The sequence below is a fragment of the Alexandromys fortis genome, unplaced genomic scaffold (genome assembly GCF_014885135.2).
Source record: "Alexandromys fortis isolate MF-2015 unplaced genomic scaffold, M_Fortis_MF-2015_v1.1 scaffold_23, whole genome shotgun sequence".
Lineage (NCBI taxonomy): Eukaryota > Metazoa > Chordata > Mammalia > Rodentia > Cricetidae > Alexandromys > Alexandromys fortis.
The window spans coordinates 13040581-13058692 of record NW_026067907.1 but is presented as its reverse complement, the minus strand read 5'-3'; the positions used below and the strand labels follow the sequence as shown (position 1 = coordinate 13058692).

Below are 18112 nucleotides of genomic sequence, written 5' to 3'. Positions count from 1 at the left end.
TACAAAAATAATACTCAAAATGTTAGCCATTGTTCTTCACGAGACATTATCAAAATTTATCTCAGGTTTGAGATGAAACATTTGCGCAGAAAATGTCTGACAAAGGGCTCCTGACCTCAACGAGTGAAGTAATAAAACCTCAAGACCAACACAGGCAAGAACTTTAACAGACATGTCAACACTGGCTGTAGATCTGTGCCACTGGCAGGGACTCAACTCCAGGCTTCGGGGAAAATCAGACTAAGACCACAGATGGTCATGTTGGGAAGCCCACCAGGGAAGGTGTGGCCAGACTGGGTGTTGATGAGAAAAGGTGGTGGGTTAGTTGCTTCTCTCATCACAAAGCCACATAAGAAGGAAGGAAGGGTTATTTGGAACAGTTTGAGTATGTGGCCGAGACTCCTTGAAGGTGGGGAGACCAGAGAAGAGCTAGGGTATAAGTGTGCTTTATTTTCTCTTATTGTTCAGCAGGTACCCCATCTCATGGAAGGGTACTGCCTACATCCAGGGCGGGCCTTCCTTCCTCAGTTAAATGTCTATGGGAAGACCTCACAAGTATGTCCTGAGGAGCCTCTCCGAGGCAATTCCAAACCCAGCCACATTGACATGAAGAGGACCAGAGAGAACGGGAACCTCACATCTCAGAAGTTCTGGAAAATACTCTGCAATTTTCCAAATTTTATAACACTAAACACAGACCTGCCATTTCACCCAGCTATTCCACTCCTAGAATTGATACATTTGAAGCAAAAGTTTGGGGACACAAATGCCAATATCATCATCTATTAATGATGACATCAAATTGTAACCATCTAAACTTTCATCAACAGGCGGACGAGTCTGTGCATTATTTTAGTCCATGCAGCAATGAAGTACTGCACAGCCATGCTGAAGCAAGCTACCCACACACTGCAATATAATCGTCATAGGAAATCATCAAAGCTAGAGAAAACTAAAGCAGAAACCAACTACAAGGCTCTATAAAATGCTGTCGCTATGACAGACATTAGATTAGCAGTTGCCTATGGAGGAATGGACTTCAAGGGAGTAAGGAAAGCTTTTTAGTGATAGAAATGAACTTCTTCTTTATGTGTAAAGGTGTTTATGTCACGATAACACTCTAAATATATGCCTATTTGTTTTCTTGTAATGCATCATTAAAGCTGTCAGAACATTTCCAGTTAGATAAAAATTAATGAAATTCTTTCTTCACAGATACCCAAGAAACAAACAGCAAATGAAATTCTTCTATATTAAAAAAAAAAAACAACAAGAAAAGCTAACCATAGAAGAAATGGAGATCTTCAAAAAGGAAAGAAAACTACCAGAAAAACACAATATAGAAAAATATGGAGATTGTTACTGTAATGTGACTTTTATACAGTGGATGAGAGTGCAAATTTATATTATAATATTAGATAAGGAACTAATAAAACCACTAATTTAAACATTATTTACGCAAAGATACATATCATATTTCATAGTTTAACTCCTAAAATAAAATATGGAATATTTCAAAAATATAATAGAAGAAAAAATTGATTGTTGAACATAATTAATTTATTGAAGTAAATCAAGAAAGATGAAAGAAGCAAAACCAGATGTGACAGATGCAACCAAACAGTAACTTCAGCATGTGAGTGATAACATGGGGTATAAAACCCTGGGTAGCTAAGCTAACAGACAAAAGCGTGCTTTAAAAAGACCCCACATCATTTAATTTTCAAAAACAATCACGTTTAAAATAAAAAGAGGCGAATGGACTTACAGCAGAAAAATGAAGACACTTTCCCCAAGGTGCTGGCGTGACTGACAGCGGCGTCTAGAAAAGCATTTTACACGTCGGTATATTTAGCTAATAATGGAAACATTTAAAATGAGAGTTCTAACCCAGAAGGTAACACACATCAAATCGAAGCCAAAGAAAGCAGAGAAATGATAAAGTAAGATGAGGGGCTGGGAGTTTCCCAAGAGAGGGTCCTGGTTGTTGCCATTATCCACATCTTTCTAATTCAAGAGCAAATGGCGGTTGTTTTTCAAATGTTTCTGCCGCCTTTTGACAGGCTGGGATCTTCAGATCCACCCAGACAAGGATGAGTGAAGGGTGGGTGAGAGGTTCCCCAGAGCTAGCAATCCCGAGACCCAGGTGCTGAACTTGCAAACCTGTCTTTATGGTTCAAGTCCTGTCACCCAGGAGTTCATCACTCCAGGCTTTGAAGGCAGGGACCAATGTCTCTGGATCCAAGAGGGAGCACCCCTGGCCCACAGCAGCGCTCTCAGTGACGATAGTACCTGCTGCTGTGAGATTGGTGTTCCCAGGACTTCAGGCCTGACTGAGAGATGGCACCACTTGCTTCTAGGCACAGGGCAAACCAGTCTTGTTTTCTGCACAGCCTCTGACTGTCACGGCCACCAGCAACTCCAGCTGGGTGGAGGTGATGGACCCACAGGTCAAGTTGTGCAGGCAATGCTGGAAAACACTGAGCTCAGCACAGTTCAAAGTCGTTCTTTGCGGAGGCTGAGCGCCAGCTAGAGCCTGCAGGTCCTCTCTCACGGGCCCCCAGGACAAGGCTCCTCTGTTCGGCTTCCCCATGGAGCACCCTAAGAGTTACAGACGAATTATTTCCGTTTTCTTTTTTAAATTATCAATTGCTGGGGATGTGGGATGGCTCAGAGCATAAAGGTCGCCTGAGTCCAATATCCAGGACACACAGGGTGGAAGGAGAGAACTGGATCCTGGGTCATCCTCTGCCATTCACTCGAGCCAGTTCCTGGAACACTCACTCCCCTCAGCACAAAGACACCGGCTTTTTCATTTGTTTTTTACTTTCAGTTGCTGATTGTGCAAAGTGTCAGGATGAATCACGACACATCGTCCACCACCAGCTTGACCATCACTTCCCCAGAGACCAGATGGACTGCTATCATTCCTTGACAAAAAAAAAAAAAAAAGTAAGTTTAACAATTGGGCTGTTAGGATACAGAGTTTCTCTCTGGAAGGGCCCGGGGCACTGGGCAGCTGCAGAGTCAGCAGCTGGAACCAGTGGCCTCAGAGCTGTGCCAGAGGGCGAACTGGAGATAACCTGTGTCCACAGAGGGCCATTGTTCTTACCTTAATGTGGAAGGAAGTCTTTTCTTATCCCTGTCGTGTGACTGGATGATTTGCTCATGATCTCAGACCTCTTACAAACAGTGATAAATAAAAATCCCGTGGCTTCTTGTGGAATGCAAGGCCGAAATTTAAAAATATGTTTCAACACAAAGTCATGGGAGTGGAGGGCCGGGCACCAAAGCAAAGTTACATAACGGGAATAATAAATTGAAGCCGTCACCTCGAGACGCAGAGATTGAGCACACTCACCCTTAGGTCTGTGGTCACATGACCTCGACTGGCCACACTTGGTTTAGAATCAGCAGCTCCAGGGTCTCGTAAATCACCCCTCAGGCATCTTGACAGATTAGAGAAACAGAAGGGACAACTGTGGCAGCTTGTTTTCCTCCACAATTGCTCAGCTGACAGAGAGAGAGAGGGAGAGAAGGGGGAGGGGAAGGGAGAGGGAGGGAAGGAGGGAGAGGAAAGGAGGAGAGAGAGGGAGAAAAAGAGGGGGAGAGAGAAGGCGGGGGGGGGGGAATCCCAGAGCCCCTGGAGAATTAGTGACTGGGCCCCAGGACAGGCCTATCCTCCCATCTCAGCAGGACACAGGGGTCAGGGACAGGAGACACACCTGCCATTCGATCCCCCACTCTGGTGTGTGGACTTGGCCTTTACAGAGAAGCAGCAGCAGACCCCAGTTTTAGACTGGCTGTGATTCATGCATTTGTATGATCCTGACTCTGTGTAGTTTGGGCTGTGGCCATTTGTGTTCCCTGTCAAAGACCATGCAGACCTGTTTCTTAGCTGAATGTCCACCTTCAGGATTGCCCCTGGCAAGAACAGAGTCAGCAGAAAGGGGAAGTGGGACCTCAGGAGTGGCCATAAGCCTTGCCGCTGTGTGGGAGATGCATCCTAGCAGAGTGTGGTGTGAGGACCAATCAGACAAGCCTGGAAGGAGATGGTAGTACTGACTTAGTGAGAGCCATGGTTCCTAGGCAGCACACAGGGGTGGGGCCAGTGCCCTTAGGGACCAGGGAAGTGAGAGAGAAATAATGCTAATTTCCCCCCAGACATTCCGATCCTACATTTGGGGACACCAGAGGGCTTAAATTCTGACAACCCCATAATGATGGACCGGCTCATTAGGAATGGGGGCAGCACCAGGTTTTCTCTTGGAAGAGGTGGTGGATGAGGTCACACAGGGAGACAGGAACCCTGGTCATGAGGAGCAGAGGGTACCAGCGATGAGCCAGGGGTCTTTGTCCTGAGAGGGTGGAGCGGAGGAAACATCTGGGAAGTCTTAGGAGCAGAGGGATATTGGGTTCTGCCATCAAAGAGTTTGTAGCAGAGGCAGAGTGGAGAGGGATCTCAATGCTTCTCCAGGAGACACCCACAGAACCTGCTGCTGGGTTGAGTCTGAGTGACAAGAGAGAGATCTGGAAGCTCAATCACCAAGTCAATATTAACAGACTGAGTCCGGGAAGTACATAGGTGACCAGCAGTGATACCTAAGTGAAACCTTAGCCTCTGTGCTTTTTACACAAGTATATCTATTCTATAATATTAGAAGGAAATTCTGAGTTTTAAAGTGTATTGTCATCCTATTTGTGAAGCAATAGAGCTTTAGCAATAACAGTGCTTTAACGACTACCATATGAATTTCAAAGTTCTCAGCAAGGAAACATCAAACTTGTGTGGGAAACCGGCATCAACTAAGCCAAGTCCTCAGCATTTAAAGTGTGCACTGTGTGTTCTCAAAAAATATTTGCATAATAATAAAGTGACCACAAGAGATATAGATTGAGGAGATGTGGGAACTCACCATTTCAGCGTAGCAGGGGAAAGGAAACTAAAGGGAAGTTGAGACATTGAAGAGATCTGGTCCTGGCCTGAAGGGAGCCTTGGCCAGGTTACTGGACCTGAGTTTATTTGGCATTTTCTTCTGGAAAGTAAAAGCTCTTGCCCTGCTTACTTCACAGACGGATGAGCTGTGTAGAGAGGCAGACATGAAACCATAAACAGGTGAAGGTTTTGAAAGCTGGTGGCCCTCTGCTAGTAAAGAACTTCGGCAAAATTTACAGGAGACAGCCATGATACTGTGGAACGCTGCTGGCTTCATCTCTGTATGTCAAGGGCTGGTGGTAGAGATGTGGTCCATACCCACCCTTCTCACCTTTCTTGCTTGGTCTCCGTGACAACAGAATGACAGACAGAAAGGCGTATAACTCAGAACATCCAGGAAAGAAGTCACCTAGCCCCGAGTCGGTGAAAGAAGTCTTTGGGGAAAATGAATTGAGAGAGGGGAAACCGTAAACTTCAATAAAGTCATGCTAATGCTTTTGTTTTGAGAGGTGGAGAGATTGAGATGGGGCTCTGCCCAGAGCAGGAGGGAGCCGCCATTGCTGTCTAGGGAGTGGGTTGGGACATCTGACTGGTGTCATTGGTAGGGATTAAGGTTGAAAGGCTAACTCTCCAGCTCAGATTTCAGCCAGGCCAATGATACAACCTGGAGTATAAGGAAGAGATGGAGGTCTGGATACGTGAATCTGGAGACAACTGTGTGGAGAAAATTACACCTGCAAGATCTGCAGGCCATGTGACTCTCGGGTGAGGACGATGGGACAGTGAGGGCCACAAGGGGCTGGGTCTGAACTTTCCCTGTGTGGTATCTTCGTGTAAACCAGCAAGTTTTAGATAGATGGCTGTCAGACAGCCAGAGCAGAGGTCACCTGCCAGCCGGTGCCAGGCTCCACCTCTTCAACATGACTGGTCAGTGACACAGGAACCATAGCGAAAGGGATCATTGAGAGGATGAGAAGTCCGTGTCAGCACACAGGCTTGGTCTTGAGTCCATCCCAAGCCATGAAGATGCCAGATTGCTTAAAATAGCAGTGAACTGGGTTTGGGAAGGAAGAATCTGCCCAGACCCGTGGTGATCATGCCATGTGGGTATTTAGTCAGGATAGAAGCAGTCCGTTCCTTACACAGCACGCAGCAGGGTAGATAGTGTGCCTCACACCTTAGGCTCTGTGACATCACTCATACATTAGTGACAACCTCTCCAAGCTGCCCATTGGCCCATCTTAGTGTACTCATTTATTTTGTCGTGTAGTCTGCATAGAAGGGCGAGGAAGGGTCCGACCAAGCGCTCCCGATGGCCCACTGTGACAGGTGTGGGTGCCCTCTGGAATTTCTCAACAGCAAAGCATTTAATTACAGGTTCTCTCTCTTCTGTAATAGACGAGCTGTTTTGAGTCATAAAATTACAAGTTAGAATTTGCATATAGTTGTTTGAGAGTTTCTAGTAGATAGATTCCAGAAGGATCATTGAACAATCTATTTTGAGCACCGCTGTTAAATCAGAAGTCTGAAGTTCCACTCTATTTAGTAGGCATGGAGGAAGTTAGCAGCTTTCTTATGGAAAAATTCGCTGTGCTTTAAAAAGAATTCAGAGCACAAATCATGAAAATCTGGCAATAAATCGTCCAACCGTGATTAACAGCCCAATGGACTCGGGCAGCTTAGATCGTATTCAGACTCAAGTTCTCTGTGTATGAGATGAATCAAAGCCCCTCCGGGTCTGAGAAGATGCTCTGTTTTAGTAGACAATCCTCACCCAGAGATCTTCAGCTTAGCATGAAAATGGACTAGTTCTTGTGAAAATTTACTCTCCGGAGACACTAAAAGGAAAAAGCAGAAAGCAAAACAAAACCAAAAACTCACTTAAGCATAAGTAAAATTGTAATAAAGTATCTAGACTCATTGTTAAATAGAAACACTAAAGTTTTGAAGTGTCATTTTATGTTAAATAGACTTCTCATCTCTACTGGTCAACATTGTTGAGACCTTGTGGACATCCACATACCCCTTCAAAGATAATAGAAAGCTGACCGGAGACCCGAGGATGTCAAGCGGACATTCCCTTGATTCCCCTTAGAGCTTAACTTCTGACACCTTTGGGTCCTAAGTCAGACCAGAACAAGCTACTGACTACCAGACACACTGATAGGAAGTAAGCATAGCATCCATCAAAATGGAGCTGGGCTTCTGGACAGAAGGGTTTTCCTGCACTGCCGGACACACCACCGTCACCTAGATTTAAGTCACAGACCTAAGGAGACCTTAGGGTGGAGTTGTAACATATGTTACCCAGAGCAATGAGCAACAAAACCTATTTCATGGGGTCAAGACCACTGACCTATTTAAATTAAAGAGAATGAGCCCAGGAAGGTCACTCAGCGGTAGCACTGTTTCTCTTCTTTGTTATTAATTGTGCATTTTTTTCTTGGCAGGGCCCACCCCTTGTCAGGAACTCGTGTTCTTGACATTATCAGGGTTGTTTAGGTTCAGTCCCTTCTCCCATCTATCAACTTTCACATTAACAGGTATTCACTAAGCACTGCTAGAGTCTTACTTTGAATATTTGGAAACAAGAATGAATTAGACATAATCCTTCCCCTCAGGAAATGTCCAGTCTTTTAAAGGATACAGACACTAGTATGCAATGCCCTGTGTAACTGAAGCAGAGACAAAGAAGGCCCTTCAAACCCAGCAACGCATTCCAAAGGCTCTGATTTCCGCTGTGAGGGAGGGAGAAAACTGAAAAGAAATAACTCAAATGTATATTTGACATTTCTTTTCTGTCTCCTTAATCGCCTGGCTTCCAGGTGTCAACTGTGGTGTCGGAATCAGTGGAAGAGAAGGAAATCCCCCACAGGCAGCCAGGACTTGTGGATTCTCACTGAAACCATCAAAAGGACAGGTGGGAGAGGCCAGACTGGGGCAAGTTGGTGTCTCAGAGGACAGACCCAGTATGCATGGAAATACAGCTTGTATCCCCTCTGGGCACCCCAGAATGTTCTTCCATGGCAGCTCAGATGGCCCAGACACAGCGTAGGAAGGCCTGTCTCTGCATCGCCCAGTTTAAGCTGTGCTGTGCCGGAGGCTGCCTCCTGAGCGGGTTCCAGAAGCTCACCCTATACTTTATGGAACTCAGCTTTGGTCCATTTTAACTCCAGTTTCTTGTTCCCGAAGTTATCATGCCTAACTATTGAGACATATGCATTCGTGGGTTCTTAACCATGTGGACAGGGGACTTGACCAAAGAGCCATGAAGGGTTAATACTGGTCAATCCTGGGAGCCTAGAGACCCTCTTCAGTTCCATGGTGACATCTGAGAAGGCACAGCCTCTGAACAACTGTAGTCACTCAGAGCTACAATAAGCAGACACCCAGGCTACCTGGAGATTGGCACAGTTGCAAGAAGGAGCATAAGACAGGAGATTCGTTTTGACCAAAGAAAGACGACAAGGCTTTAACTGTAAGTACGTTCCAAGCACAGCCGGAAAGATAGTTTCTTGACAGCCACCATTGCATAGCTCGTCTTCAAGGCCAACTGGTGCCCTGCTTGGCTCACTTGAGCAACCAGCAGCATAGACTGGTCCTGCCTAAGGCATGCAGGAAGAGCATGGGCCAGTTACCTGTCTCAGGTGTCAGCATCATGGAAAAAGCATTCAAGGCTCTTCCTTCATCTCCCACCCAAAGCCTGTGTCATAGTGCAATCTTCTCACGACTACATGAGGGCAAACAAGGGCCAACTCTGGTCATTTCCAGAGTTGTTGGTATTTCATGTGCCCCTACTTCCGCTGTTGCAAAGGTGGCCTGGAAATCCTTTGAAAGAAGTAAATACAGACAGAGGTGTGAGGCCGTGTGCAGCCAGCGGGTGAAGCTCAAGAAGCGACTTTGCTCTTTGTTCCCCGAGGAAGCACTGAAGGTCAGTGGGTCAGGAGCTCTGAAAGTCCAGTAGCTGCTATGGACCCAGCTCCATCCCAATGTCACAACCCCTTGTTGGCACGCCACTGCTACCCCATATGGCAGAAATTATGAAATTTACTCTGTCGTTTTAATTTTTGTGATTAAATATGGATTCCGTGTGTCAGCACTTAAACATCCGTTTTGTGCTGTGCTCCTAGGGTCCTGTGGCTGAGGCCTTCTCCTTCAATGAAACATTGTTCTAAAAGACGCCAAGAGCCACAACCCCAGAGCACAGCCACAGAGCACAGCCACAGAGCACAGCAAGTCCCTTGGATTTCAGGGAGATTCATACATGTGCTGCAAAGAGAATATGGTCACGTCTGGGAATCCATCCGGTTCACATCTGAACTCCTCCAATGAGCTGTTCTTGGCCCTTCCGTAAGGGAAAGCAGAAAGTGATGCCGTGGCGGAGTGCGGCTGGGGATGATGGAGGACCTGGAGAAGCAGCAGCTGCAGAGCTGCTCTCTGTGGCCATGAGGCTGTGGGCTAAGGCTGCAGTGGGAGCCGCTCTGCCAGGAAGCCCAGCCTGTACTCTCTCTCTTCCACTGCTCTGGCAAAGTCAAAGCCATGGGATGTGGACAAATTCTTAAAGTCTGAATAATGCCAAAGCAAGTTTATCTGGGCAGGAAGAGCATTTAAGTGGTTACTTAGGGAAAAACATAGGAAGCCTAAGGACATCTGTGTGCATTTAAGACCTAACTTAAATGCCTGCAGGGTAAGCAAGGCTGTGGGGAACGGCAAATGCCCATTCACAGGAATGACCTTTGCACTGTGCGTCTTGAGCGCTTTACAAAAACAAGCAAATGCATATTAAATATGCCTTGTAGGGTACAGGGTGTAACACATACAAAGAAAAGAGAGAGGGGAGAGAGGGTGTCTTAGGGTTTCTACTGCTGTGACCATGGCCATAGCAACTCTTATAAAGGAGAGCATTGAATGGAGGTGATGGCTTACTGTTTATTATTAGTTCATTATTATCATGGCGGGGAGCATGGCAGCTGGGAGAATGGTGGTGTGCAGGCAGACATGGTGCTGGAGAGTTCTACATCTTAATCCAAAGACAACAGGAAGTGAGCTGTCTCACTGGACATGGCTTAAACATATATGAGACCATAAAGTACGCCTCCACAGTGACTCACTTTCTCCAACAAGGCCATACCTACGCCAACAAAGTCACACCTCCTAATAGTGCCACTCCCTTTGGGAGGCCATTAACTTTCAAACCACCACAGGAAGAATGTAGGTGGAGACTGTTCATTCCTGACCACCCAGACCCAAAATAATCACACAGAAACTGTATTAATTAAAACACTGCTCGGTCTTTTAGCTCAGGCTTCTTATTAACTAACTCTTAAATCTTTAATTAGCACATTCCTATTATTTTGTATTTTACCACTACTCTTGGTTTACTGGTAAGGTTCTGGCGTCTGTCTCCCTTGGCAGCTACATGGCATCTTTCTGACTCTGCCTTCTTTTCTCCTCTATCTCTACTTGGAATTCCCACCTTTATGTGGGATTCCCCTCTGTATTCTGTGAATACCATTGGTTAATAAAGAAACTGACTTGAGCTTGTGATAGGGTAGAGTAGAGCTATGCATGGAAAACTAAACTGAATGCTGGAAGAAAGGAGGCGGAGTCAAGGATAAGCCATGGAGTCACCAAAGACAGACGTGCTGAAACTTTGCTGGTAGGCCACAGCCCCATGGTGATGCACAGATTAATGGAGGTGGGTTAAATTAAGATGTAAGAGTTAGCCAATAAGAAGCTAGAGCCAATGGGTCAAGCAGTGATTTAAACAATATAGTTTCTGTGTGATTATTTCAGGAGTCTGGGTGGCCGGGAAATGAGCGAGTGGCCTTCCTACTACACACTTTGTGCTATTCTGCCTGCCGCCGGCCCAAGCAGCTTCTTTATTCATCAACCAATAAAAGCGACAGATATCCAGACTTCCCACACCAGAAGAAAGATAGAGATGAGAGATGGATCGTATAGAGAAAGAATAAGGCAGTGAGTGACCAGTGACCATTTCTCTGCAGTGGCCAGAGGGAGCCACTAACCTAATGTCTGACTACGAGAACACAGACCTAAAAGACGATGATGACCTGGATTACAACATGCTGCTGTGACATCATGCCTGGGTCTGGGGGTTTATACAGCAAAGAGGCTTATTCTTCACAATCCCAGCAGAGAGGTGCACACAGCGAGGAGCTGGCAAGAGTCCTGGTGAGGGAACCACATTGAAGAGAAGCCAGAAAGAAAGTGAGTGAGCACAAAGGGGCACCTGTGTGCACAGGGTATCAACTAACCAGGGCCATGGCCCTATAACCCACTTTATACACAGGGGCCTGCTGCACTCCTCACATACCCGATCCACACCCTGGAGGCTAGTCAGTCCCTTCCGGGAGATGACACCATCAAGTGAGTCTGCAGGGACAGATCATGTCTAAACTACAGCAATGGGACAGTGAGTGCCAGCAGGGGCCACTGTGGGCACCCAATGCTGGAAGGCTCTCAGTATGCAGGAAGACAGAGGGTGACTGAGCTAGCTAAATGGCTGTGTGTGCAAGTGTGTGTGTGTTTTTTTCCTCTGGCTTGAGACAGAGGGTGACTGAGCTAGCTAAATGGCCGTGTGTGTGTGTGTGTGTGTGTGTGTGTTGTTGTTGTTGTTGTTTTCTGGCTTGAGACAGAGGATGACTGAGCTAAATGACTCTGTGTGTGTGTATGTGTGTGTGTGTTGTTTTTCTCTGGCTTGAGACAGAGGATGACTGAGCTAAATGACTCTGTGTGTGTGTCTGTGTGTGTGTCTGTGTGTGTGTGTGTTTCTCTGGCTTGAGACCAAGCCTTCAGAAGCGCCTCTGTGTCTTACCCTGCATATTTCTCTAAGACATTTGTCCCTTCAGTTCACAAGGGTAGAATCCTGGCTTTCCCCTCCCTGACAATTTTGTCGATTCTCTTCCCCTCATGGGGATATTTTTGAAAGCCTGGTGTCTCCCTTCTGTTAATGACTACATGGTGTAGAATTTGTCAAAACCAAATGCTGTGTCTAACACAGAGACAAGGTAAATAAATACTGATGGAGGGGGTCTTGCTTGGCTCCTGCTGGTTCACAAGAACCGTCGTGTGAGATTTCCACAGCTGCTGTGAGGGTGCCTTCCCAGCATCCGCCTCCGGGACAGAGGCTGCCTTGTCGCTGTCCTGGGCCACACAGGACTGCTAGGGACCGCTCGTACAGAATTACCTCTGGAAGGGTCTCTTCCCCACCCTTGCCTTCCACTCCTCTGCTCATTCTCAAATAAACCAGCATGTTTCTCAGAGAACCTTTAGCTGTTGTTTTGGTTGACAACACAAATGTTATCCACACCGTACCTGTCTTTGAACTCAGTATGCAATTCCATTAGCAGACTCTTTCGTGTGAACCAATAAATGAATAATAAAACCATTCCATTTCAGGAAGCATCGCATGCTACCTGGGCATAACAGTGTCGGGAAGAACTGGCTCACAGATATTGGCAGTGTTCTCCTTGCTTCCTCTGGCCAAATGGGGATTTCTCAGTGTTTCCTTCTGCCAGGTGACTCTAAGCGTATGTCATAGCACTTTCTGCCACAAGCATTTCTCAGACAAGGGAGAGGAAATGTCTCTTTCAGTTATTGCTTTTTCAAACCTTAAGGATAATGGTAAAATATGGTTGCAACTTTCCCTGATGTGTGTATTTATGTATGTAGGCATGTGCGTATGGGTTAAAGTAACATGGATATCCACATTCAGAGTCAAGGCGCTTGTCTGGGGCCCTCTCAGCGCTCTGCTCATGTCTGCTGCAGGGTTTCTCATGGGTGCCGGACTGTAGTCTGCATGGCTGGTAGTGCTAAGTATTTTCTTGGCAGTAGCCCTGTCTGGGTATCCACCTTACTCAGCCATCCCTGGTAAAGTCCCCTTGGCAGTGGTGAACCACCTAGGGTTTGCCTTTTCAATAGACAAAGCTGTCTCTCTAGAAGGGAGGGTGCCGACTGCAGCAAGGGTTCTTTCCCATTAGATTGGATTCTTGGGACGGGGGCACCTCCCCTTCAGGTCTTCCAGAGTCGTGTTTGACATCTTCAGGCTGGTGGCTCTAGATAAGATTGAGATCTGGCAGCGACCACTGGCAGTGTTTTCTGTCTCCTCCTTGCCTCAGACGGCACAAGAGACACAGAGATCTTAAGGGCTCCCCCTGATCTTCAAGTTCTGACCCCCTACTGCACACTGTGCTGATGGGGGAAGGGAGGCCCCCTTCTGCGCTCTATGTGCTACAATACAGTTTGCAAGCTTCAGGCAAGGGGCTGGAGGTTGAAATACACAGAGACAGACACATGGATGTCTCATCACTGGTAAGAAGCCCTTTTTCTTTAATAGCACCATGGGGGCTTAAATTCCCAGCAGTCAAGTGGGCCAACAGGTGAAAACCCCATCCTCTGATCCTCTAGACAAGGCACAGCTTTTAGTAACTCCAATCAAAAGGCTCTAGCAGGAAAGAGCAGCTGAAGGCCAGGACTCCAAATGGTCCCAACAACCCCCTCCTCTGCTCTCCCAGGCTCTGACCCCTTCTCCTTCCCAGCCTTTGACCCATCTCCGTGCTTCCCCTGGGCTCTTAGTTCTTTTAGAAATCTGTCTGCTGGAAACATGTTGTAGAATGTTCTCTGTCTGCAGTGAAACTTGATAACAAAGCAAGGCAGCATTACAGTGTCCACGGCATTCCAGCCTGAGACCTGGTAAGGACTTGAGTCTCCCGAACACGAGTGTCTAACAGACCAGGCTCCATCATCCATCTTTGTCCTCAGAAGGTCAGTTAAAGAAAAAAGGTAAAAAGAAAAAGTGGGTTATTCATTCAATGTGACTATACTAGACAGAGGAACAAAGAGACCCAGTGACCCCCAGCTGGGACCATTTTGGGGTCCTGACTTAGGTTTAAATAGAGAGCAAGACCCAGTCAAGTTGTGATCCAGCCCATCACTGACCCATCATTGGCTCAGACTATCCTGTAAGGTGGTCTGACAGCTGGTCAGGACAATGTGAAATCTGTCCCTGGGAGACAGCCTCCCTCTCCAGCTGGCACTGGGTATCAACTTTTTTCTCTCATGAAAACCCAGGGGGAAATTCCAGTTACTTGGAGTCCACTGTTTCAGTGGCCCAAAGGTAAGGCACAGACGTTGGCTGTCCAGGACGGTTACGCAGTGTTAGGCCGTGCTCTGTCCTGAGCGACTTCATTTTACAGCAGTGGTTGAGTTCAAACTCAGAGGCAGGATGGTTTATTCACATAAACATGGTCTGTGCAGCACAAACCAGAAAGCAAAGTTGAATGAGTAACTTATTTATGCAAAAACATTGCCACCTATGAACCAGCCCAGCCGTTCTCAACCTTCCCAATGCTGTGGCCCCTTAAATCAGTTCCTCGTTGCTGTGGTGACCACCGACCATAAAATGATTTCCTTGCTACTTCACAATTGTAATTTTGCTACTGTTATGAATCATAATGTAAACATTTTTGAAGACAGAGGTTTGCCCAAGGGGTCATGACCCACAGGCTAAGAACCACTAAACTAGACAAAACATGCCAGGAAACATGGTGTATGAAATCATATCAGGAAAACTGGGCCATGAACGATGCAGTCCTTCACTTGGATCATACAGAAGGTATTCGGGGTTGATACTCTTCTCACCTCTCCTGGGGCTGAGTGAGTCAACTTCCTAGAGAGGCATGGTTACCCTGTGGTTCCTCTCCTTGAGTCTTTGCCTCTGTCCCTTGTCGTTGGGTTGGTCACCCAGGCATATTTTCAGGGCAGGCATCCTTCATGTTTTCTTATCTGTGGATGGGCAAGGCTGGTACCCCATCTTCCAGTTACTTACACCATTGTTTATGTATGAGGGCAGTGCCATGTCTGAGGTGTCTATGACCCTTGAGTTGCAACGTTGTAGTGACGTAGTGACAAAGTCATGGCCTACAGAGACTTATCTGAGATGAAAGTGTTGAGCACAGTGCCCCACAGAAGAGCTAGGTGACTGTCCCCACTGATGGGCCACCAGGCTAAGAGCTTTCCCAAGCTGGAGGTAGATCTGTAGAGCCTTGGAGACTGGACTAAGAGAACAGAGCGGGCTGCTATGCTGTATCCTTAACTCTGCAGCATGGTGCTGGTGTTGTGTGGGCCAGGAGTGATGTGAGTTCTGGTATCACAGGGCTGCCAAACTCAAGAAAGGTAAATGATTAAACTCTACACAGCACCTGAGTGCACCATGGCTGCATGGACAATGCTGGTCCTTCAAGATCACCATGTGATGTCATATGAGTCTTAGATAGTGCCAAGCCTTGGGTTCCATACCTACCAACTCCAACACAATCAAATAAATTTTAAAAGGGCCTCTATTAGACATGTATAAAGTTACAAGGACCAGGACTGACTGAAACCGTAGCCCTCAGTTCTGGAGTAGTGCATAAAATAGACAGTTCTTTCTATTCAAAGGTTGGGCAACTGTAACAGTGGCTCCACTCCTGGCCACGGTGACTGAAGGCCACGATTTGTGCCTGGTGAGGATGTAGACAGGTGGCGCGGCCACTGATATGTATGTGAGCATGCTCCATGACGTCCTTCCAATACCGGTCACTGGTGCTGTGTCCCCTCACTCCCTCCTGAGCAGGCAACACATGGCCTCATAGCGCGTGTGTCTAATGAGAAGCCTGTATGTTTTGCTTAGAGCCTCCTCGTTACAGGAAACCACAGAAGGATTTGCAATAAGAAATAAATGGAAGGAATTTTTCCCTTTCTGAACATCAGAGTGGGGAAAATGCCTTTAAGGGTTTCTCAAACTATGTAAGCAGGTTCCTAATTTTGAGTCAATTTTCAAACCATCTCCTTTTCACAGTTATTCCTTGATGAATAGCTTCCTCTGTGACAATCTGCGCCAACTCCTGGTTTAGCAGAGTCCCCACGTCAGCGGGACCCGCAAGTCTGCAGTATCCCCACACTCTCTGTTGTCTCTCCTGGATTTTTATGGCAGAGGGAGCTCTCCATCACAGATAGCAATGACTGGTTCAGGCCGAGGTTCACAGCATGATCTGTCTTTGGGTCCTTAGTGGTTAAAATCTCCCCTCAATCCTCTGTGAACGAAGTAATATCTGTGCACGGATGTGCAACACATTCTCTTCCTTTATCTTGCATTAATATTCGTGTATTTCTCTAATAATTCAAGTTCAAAGAAAGCCCTGCTTCTCTGGTCACACTTTTACCCATGTGTGCACAGGCCGGGGACAGGAGATCAGCTAAAATGACAAACTCTACTTGGATCCGTGGGAAAATCCCCCCAAGGTTACCCTAGAGGCTGCTTTCCAGGGTACTCTGGGATTCATGGCATCCTGTTGTCACCTCTTGGTGGTGGTTTACCACAAGATATGAAAGCTTAGATACAAAACTGGACGCTTCCTTTCCCGCCCAAGCAGCCATGAGAACATCCTGTAGATGGGGGTGCTGAAGTGGATGCAGAGGACATCGACTCATCACTTGTCCCCTCCTCTCTGATTCTCCACAGCTACCTCCAGAGAGCACCCCAATTTCCACCCTGTGCTCTTCATACCACAGCCAGCTCTTCCAGTGATGTCACTGCCACGAAGAGACCAGTCCTTTCTAATCTCCCTTGATAACGGCACTCTATTCTCTCACAGACCTTGTCTAGACCAGTGACTTTTTGCTTATTAACCTTTTGTAGACCATGAATGCTTCAGCTAGGATGTTAATAGAAAGTCTATGTACATCTGCATCCTCAGGAGGAGCTCCTGGAGCCCCGCAGACGGCCCCTCACTTGGAAGGAATGTGATGGATTATTGCAGAGAAAAGGAGCCCAAATATTCTGAGTGTTCAGACATCAAAGGTGAGGATCCACTGGGAGTCTTAAGCTCTGAGGAGGACTTAAGCCAGCCTTAGAGAGAAAAGCAAAGATCACATCTTCAAAAAATGTGAGTCCAGGTGGTATGAGCTGGCTCCCTACAGGACTGCAAACTAAAGCGGAACGTGTCATTATTGTCCTGAACGCAGTCACAGGCAGGTCACAGAAGCAAGCTTTGGGGCTCGGAACTACAGGAGTGGCCGATCTTAGGAGGAAAGGATGCCCAAGGACGTGGCTGGTGTTCACATGAGGGGTCCACAGATAATTTCCCTTATTTCTCCTCTGAATTTGTCACATGAGGCCAAAGGTTGTTTCTTTAAAGAGGCCACCATCTCCATGCCTGGCAATGCGCTGTTGGTACATTCCCTGGGGATATTGGCTTATTAGGAAGCCCTGCAGATGGGAAGACAAGGCATTAGGAGATGATGAGGTTCTCCTGTAGGATGGGTGCGAAGGTTTTGTTCATGATGTACCAAAGAGCAAACAACTATTAATTAATTGATGCATCAAAATGGAGGGTTTCTGTTCAGTGGAAGATGACATTAGCTATTAGCCACTGGCCTGGTCTCTCACACACTGGACAGACCCAGAATGGCCTGGGTTACAAAGGAGAATGGGTGCTGGACATTGGTGTATAGAAAATGCAAGTTGGTTGGCAATGGAGAAAATTTGCCGTAACAGGACAGGAGAAGTTGGAAATGAGAGACACCATGTGCTAGTAAACATTCAAACAGAGAGTTCCAAGAAGCGGGCCTGAGATGTACATAGCTGTGGCCACCATGGAAAGTGGTAGAGGGTTGGTTTTTTTCTCTCCTTGCCTCATGACTTTATTTGAGAAAGCATTATCTTATGCAGCCTAGGCTGGCATCAGATGTCTATCAACCCACCAACTTCTTCTGGGGTCCTCCATGTGTAACACGACCCTCAGCCCTCACTCGCTTCCAACACCAGAGACAGGATGGATAAACCAGTATCCTCTAGTCTGTGGGTAGAATAGCGCTTCCAGCTCTTCAGGATTCTAGTTCTGCTGACCTTTGAACCAGTGTGCGCACAAAGTGTCCTCAACAAAATAAAAGTGTGCCAGCTTGTCCCTAGGTGCCCTTGGTTGGGTGTTTCTGTGTGAAATGGTTTGTGTAACCTCAGTGAAGAGAGATTGTCCTGCCCAGCTCCTGTCCCCATCAGCTCCCTCTCTTCCCACATTCTCTTCTGAGGATCCGTTTCCCAGGGGCGTCATCGTCACAACGTTGACAATTAAATAAAAACACTTGCGTGCATTTCCCAAACCAATTCTAGTGTTG

General features: G+C 46.8%; 1 long non-coding RNA gene across 1 annotated transcript; it reads right to left on the bottom strand.

The window, feature by feature from the left end:
* Positions 1-2759: 2759 nt before the first annotated feature.
* LOC126497845 (uncharacterized) lies at positions 2760-3344 on the bottom strand. The gene is made up of 2 exons (XR_007590689.1): positions 3113-3344; positions 2760-2930 (listed from the first exon to the last, which is right to left on the bottom strand). It is a non-coding gene; the product is annotated as an uncharacterized lncRNA (long non-coding RNA).
* Between the last annotated feature and the right edge of the window lie 14768 nt (positions 3345-18112).